We start from the raw sequence: 7,039 nt of genomic DNA, 5'->3' as shown, positions 1-7,039 counted from the left end.
GATTAAGAATACCAAATAATTGTATGATTTATACAGTTACCACTATGCTTTCCTAATATCAGTAATGTTTATGTTATCATGTTCTACATAAGACAAATGGAATTCTTTTGAAAAGGCTCAGAGTTCAGAAAGGGCTCAGAAGGAAAAGGACGCATTATTGTTCTCATTCATCTTTTCTGTTACACTTGCCCCTTAGACAACATGCAGTTTATTTAGGGAAAGTTTCCTCTGTCCCCAAACATTTCTCCCATTTGTCACTTCATACAGGAAGCCATTTTAATAAGGAAGAGGAAAAGGCAACATGATTTGTTTATGTTATTTGACTTACCATCATAACAGCAAAACAGCTACCATTCATTAAATGCTTACTTACTCTGCAGTGTTATTTGGGGAAACAGCATCTCCTTTGAGCATCATCAATTCTAAAGTAGATACCATATCCTCATCTTACAGGTGAGCAAAGTGAATGTCCCTTCCTCCTTCCTTCGATAGTTCCTCACTTAACAAACATACACTAATGACTTATTGGAGACAATATATCAAGATAACATCTCCTTATCTTCAAACCACTGCCTTGAGAGCATCAGTCTCCACCAAATGACTGGGTTGTCCATAATACTAAAATTCATGTTTTCAAAACATCTTAAAGGAGAGCTTTAATATGAAAACGAGACTCACAAATAGTGGGACAAATATCTAAAAGAAAGACCTTAAAGCTGCACAGAATGAATAGTTTTTTGGAATGAAATTACATACTTTTATATATGCTTTTAAATTGTATAATTAACTGTTCTTACTCCTTAAATAAATGAATATATCAAAAATACTAGTTTTTGCTTCTAAGACATGCTTCATTGTTTCCCTCTAATAGCTCCTGGATATTCTTTTAATTTTATTAGTATTATTTCATGAAATAACTTTTAGTCTCTGAATCATATGGGAAAATGTCAAAGTCACTTATGAAACAATAGATATTCTGGGAGAATTCATAACATTTTTCGTTAAAAAAATCCTGTTATGAGTCAGTTGCAGGTATAATTTTGCTGGGCATTCTCAGAAAAGAAATATGAGTTTAAGAAATTCTTTACAAAAATTAGCTGCAAGGAAATGGAAGGCCGTTTAGAGAAATTTGCATGGTAATGAGTCTCTTTCTCCCATGCATTTGTGTGTACTTTTGTATTTCCTTTATTCTTTGACCTTTTTGTTTCTAGCACTTTTCTCTTTAGATGGGAACTTGTTCCTGAACCAGAACTCTAACCCGCAGCTCATTATTTCTTCTGTTCTTCATAGCAGTCTCTCTGTCACATGGGCAGAACCGCTGAATTCATTTCTCATTCTAATTGATTTCTTTGGTATATTCAGAAGCTTGAATATTATATTACACATTTTAAAATTCTTTCAATGGATATTTAATAAAATGTTTTATTAAACACTAGGGTACTTTTTGAAAAAATATATTTTAATCTCAAAATTGATCAAAGATGCATAGTACTAACCTCTTTTTCCTTTCCATTGAAGCCAAATGTAGTTTTTTAAAAAGTAGTTTGAACACCTGAAGTACTTTGGAAATTACAAGATTCATCTTTGGTGTTTTTGTTTGTTTGTTTTTGTTTTTATTGAAGTACAGTTGATTTACAATGTTGGTATGAGTTTCTGGTGTACAGCATAGTAATTCAGTTATATTTGTGTGAATAGAGAAAGAATATATATATATATATATATTTCAGATTCTTTTTCATTATAGATTGTTACAAAATATTGAATATATAGTTTCCTGTGCTATATAGTAGGAACTTATTTTTTATCTATTCTATATAAAGTAGTGTGTACCTGTTAATCTCAAACTCCTGATTTATCCCTCCCCCACCACTTTCCCTTTTGGTTTCGAAATCTGTTCATCTGTTTTTGTTTGTAAATAAGTTCATTTGTATCATTTGTTTTTAGATTTCACATATAAGTGATATTCTAGATTCATTTTTTGTTTTAAAATAATACCTAAGGACAGTCTGTATTTCCATAAGAATCTTCACTGACTTTAGAAGACCCAAGTTGTTGCTTGAATTAGCATGTTATACAACTCCAAAAATTAGCAGAATTTTGATTATGTATAGTTTCATTGTTGCTTCTCTTTTCAAAAGTTTCTAAAGTTTTCCAAATATACTTAGAATAAAACCTAAACTCCTTACGCTGTCACCGGGCACCTGCCTGGTATTATCCGCCCCCTGCCCCACCCTGTTGTCCCCTCCCTTACACCCAGCTTCATCTGTTCCCATTACTGGGGCCTCTACTTGAACTTTGAAGCATGCCAAGCTTGCTCCCACCTTTAGGCCTCTTCTGCTCTTGTTCCCTGAATTGGAAAGTGGGTCCTAGAGATCTTCTCCTAGCTGACTCCTTTTTGTAACTCAGGTCTCACTACAAAGGTCGCTTGGTGAGTGAGGCTTTCCTAACCACATAGTCTTAATCCCAAACTCCTAATTTATCCCTCACCCACCCCCTTCTTTTGGTACCATAAATTTGTCTTCTATGTCTATGAGTCTATTTTGTAAATAAGTTTATTTATATCATTTTTTAGATTCCACATTTAAGTGATATCATATGATATTTGAGATAGTTATTTTAAGTTAACTGCTTGAACTTTACAGTTATATATATATACTTTGCAAGTAGTACATGAAGGTTGTATCTTTTGGGTAGTCAATTGAAAAAGGGTCTAGCCACAGCTTATGACTAACAGTTAATTGATATGTTATATCCATCACACAAGTATGAATAAATGAAAGAAAACTGAATTATGAAAAAAAAACTAATTGTTTGATATATATCTTTCAACTTAGCGTTTCCTAACTCCAGCTCTATTTTCTTCACTGTGAGCATTTTAATTACCAAGCAGTCCAGAAAATTCTAGTCTGCCAGTCTCCCAAAAGTGATGGAGGTACTGGAAGAAATTCTTCTTCTTACTCTTTTAAGCCTCCATGCAGACCATTCTTATTCTTTCATGACATCATATTTTCATAATGGACATATTAAATATGGATAGATTGCATGCATGCATATATATGTGCATGCTCAGTCACTTCAGTCATGTCTGACTCTTTGTGACCCCATGGACTATAATCCACCAGGCTCCTCTGTCCATGGGGATTCTCCAGGCAAGAATACTGGAGTGGGTTGCCATGCCCTCCTCCAGAGGATCTTCCCGACCCAGGGATGAAATTCGTGACTCTTACATCCTGCATTGGCAGGCAGATTCTTTACCACTAGCACCACCTGGGAAACCCATGGCTTGATTCAGTTCAGTTCAGTCCAGTCGCTCAGTCGTGTCCGACTCCATGCAATCCCATGGGCTGCAGGATGCCAGGCCTCCCTGTCTATCACCAACTCCTGGAGTTTACTCAAACCCATGTCCGTTGATTCAATGACACCATCCAACCATCTCATCCTCTATCATCTCCTTTTCCTCCCACCCTCAATCTTTCCCAGCAGCAGGGTCTTTACCAGTGAGTCAGTTCTTCACATTAGGTGGCCAAAGTATTGGAGTTTCAGCTTCAGCATCAGTCCTTCCAATGAATATTCAGGACGGATTTCCTTTTGGATGAACTGGTTGGATCTCCTTGCAGTCCAAAGGACTCTCAAGAGTTTTCAACACCACAGTTCAAAAGCATGAGTTCTTCAGCACTCAGCTTTCTTTATAGTCCAACTCTCACATCCATACATGACTACTAGAAAAACCATTGCTTTGACTATACAGACATTTGTTATGTCTCTGCTTTTTAATATGCTGTCTAGGTTGGTCATAACTTTTCTTCCAAGGAGCAAGCGTCTTTTAACTTCATTGCTGCAGTCATTATCTGCAGTGATTTTGGAGCCTCCCCAAAAATAAAGTCCGTCACTGTTTCCACTGTTTCCCCATCTATTTGCCATGAAGTGATGGGACCAGATGCCATGATCTTAGTTTTCTGAATGTTGAGTTTTAAGCCAACTTTTTCACTCCCTTCTTTCACTTTCATCAAGAGGCTCTATAGTTCTTTGCTTTCTGTCATTAAGTGTGGTGTCATCTGCATATATGAGGTTATTGGTATTCTCCTGGCAATCTTGATTCCAGCTTATGCTTCTTCTAGCCCAGCGTTTCTCATGATGTACTCTGCATATAAGTTAAATAAGCAGGGTGACAATATACAGCCTTGACTATTCCTTTCCCAATTTGGAACCAGTCTGTAGTTTCATGTCTGGTTCTAACTGTTGCTTCTTGACCTGCATACAGATTTCTCAAGAGGCAGGTCAGGTGGTCTGGTATTCCCATCTCTTTCAGAATTTTCCACAGTTTCTCCAAGCCAGGGTTCAACAGTACATGAACCGTGAACTTCTAGATGTTGAAGCTGGATTTAGAAAAGGCAGAGGAACCAGAGATGAAATTGCCAACATACGTTGGATCATCGAAAAAGCAAGAGAGTTCCAGGAAAACATCTACTTCTGCTTCATTGGCTAGATTACAGGTTATTTTATGTTATTTTATAATATTTTCATCATTACATTGAATCTTTGTGATTTGGGATGGGTCTCTAGTCACGTATAAACTATCACAGGACAAATTACCTATTTGATTTACCTCCATTAACGTGTACTGATTACCAGCTAATACAAGGCACTGTGCCAAGACTGTAAACTTGGCAAAACCTGCACCCTACTCCCAATAATCCCACCCATTTTCGGTAAGAGAAATAATTTTCCACTTTACTAGTGACCACATTTCTGCATTTGTACTCAAATTCTAGTGATGCAAACAATTTGGGGTCTAGCTAAATTTTTTATGCAGTTCTATTAAATGCTTAATTTCACTTTAGTAATATCTCTAATACATAATTAGCCTTTATTAAAATATTTTATTTTTCAAGGATTATAGAGGAAAAAATGGACTTCCCAGGTGGCTCAGTGGGTAAAGAATCAGCCTGCAATGCAGGAGATACGGGTTTGATCCCTGGGTCGGGAAGATCCCCTGAAGGAGGGCATGGCAACCTACTCCAGTATTCTTGCCTGGAGAATTCCATGGACAGGGGAGTCTGGCAGACTACAGTCCATAGGGTTGCAAAGAGACAGACACAACTGAAGCAACTGAGCACACACACACACAGAGAAAAAATAGGATAGAAATTTGATTAAGAGAACTCAGGGATTTCCAAACCCTAAACATAGTTTTCACCACAAATATGGGAGATTTTATCCTATAGACTCCAGTCCTGTTATGTTTTTATAGCTATATTTGCTTTGTCCTGACAAAAGACATGAGTTTTCTCACTTAAATAACAGATTATTTCTTTACACAACGTCTTGCACTGATTTCCCATACCCCAACCTCCTACAAGTTGAGGCAGTACAAGCAGATAAACCTGACAGATGCAGAGTGGGCTTAGTATCCCGGGACAAAAATTCCAAAATTATGACTCTCAGAGCTTTCATAGGATGCCTGGTAGAGCTGCCCATCCTGCCCATCCTCAGGACAAGGACAAACTTTATCTTTCTCTGAAAAAGTCATCTCTGAGGAAATAAGGACAGAGGGACTCTAGAACCATTATCCTTGTAATCTATTAAGTAAATGAGGCCAGGGGATTGGTAAAATGTAAAGCATTCTCTGAGGTATCTGACTTGAATTTCCAAAGTGTGCTTACCATTCATGCACTTTTAACCCAGGTTACTAGCACTGTTGGCTAGTAAGCTCTGACCATGAAGAGATATAAAAAAAATATTCATGGAACATGGACTGCTGAACTCCAGTGTACTCTCTCTTAAAAATCACTGAGTGATTTGATCACATATGACATGCTTGGCAGTGTCTGGAGCATGAAACTGGTTTTCTATCAAGGTTGGGAATTAACCATACTTTCTCTTTGTCCCTGTTTCAAAATATTTTATTTTAATTTCTGGTTATCAGTGTATCTGGGCTTCTCTTTTTCTGTTAATTATCTTACCTGCCAATGACTCAAGAAATTGGATTTTTGAAGTCCCACTTTTATATTGATTCAGAAAATTAAAAGAAAGCAACATAATGCCTTTTTTTTAAGGGGGGTAAAAATCAAGGCTGACTCAATACTTTTGCCTCAAAAATTCCTAGGAACTTCCTCCTGAAAGAAGTAATGCTCACTTGTATCCAGTGCGTATTCTTTCTTGTTTCACTTTACAGTCCTCTACCATTCATTGGAATTTATTGATCAGGCAGAATGTGACATGTTTTTTTTTGTTGTTGTTAAATGTCCTCACTTTTAAGTTAAAAAAAAAAAAACTTCATCCCAAATGAAAGTTTAGCATTAAAGGCTTATTTTCAATGGGAATGGAATTTCAGCATGAGAATTTTATTTAACTTATTGCTCAAATGAAAGATTTTCTCCTGACAGAGATTAATGCATCTGTTAATGACAGACACATTTGTCATTTTTATGAACTTGACATCCTCTTCACTCATCAATTTCCAACAATGTCAAAAAAGCACAAACTGTTCTGCAGAAATTTTCAGGTAGTTAGAACTGCTAACACTTCATCATTCCTTGGGGGAAAATTAAGGAAGGGTCTGAAGAATATCAATTTTTGTTATTGCTATTATTTCCACAATTAAAAGTCATATTTTAGTTGAACACTCTCTGAGTGAACTATTACATGCAAATTAAATAACTCTTAATTTAATAATTGTTTTGTTATTTATCCAGATGGTCTACTGAAGTGGAAGTAGAAAGCAAGATTGATTTTACAAAAACATCTTAAGAAGCTTTTGGTAGATTCCCAATTGTTCTGGTTAACTATTGCTACATAACCAACTATTCCCCAAATTTTGTGGTTTAAAGCAGACATTTTTTATTCTTCATGATTGTGTGGGCCAGAAATATAGGAAAGGCTCAGCTGATTCCCATGGCATCTACTGGGATGGCTGGGGATGGAGAATACATTTCCAAGATGGTGCTTTCACTCACATGTCTGGAGCTGTGGTGCTCTTGGTTCTATGTCTCCCTCTCCCTTCTTTCCCTCTCTTCAGTGCATGGTGTATCATCGCCAG

The sequence above is a fragment of the Bubalus kerabau genome, chromosome 1 (genome assembly GCF_029407905.1).
Source record: "Bubalus kerabau isolate K-KA32 ecotype Philippines breed swamp buffalo chromosome 1, PCC_UOA_SB_1v2, whole genome shotgun sequence".
Lineage (NCBI taxonomy): Eukaryota > Metazoa > Chordata > Mammalia > Artiodactyla > Bovidae > Bubalus > Bubalus kerabau.
Note: the sequence above shows the minus strand (reverse complement) of the source record.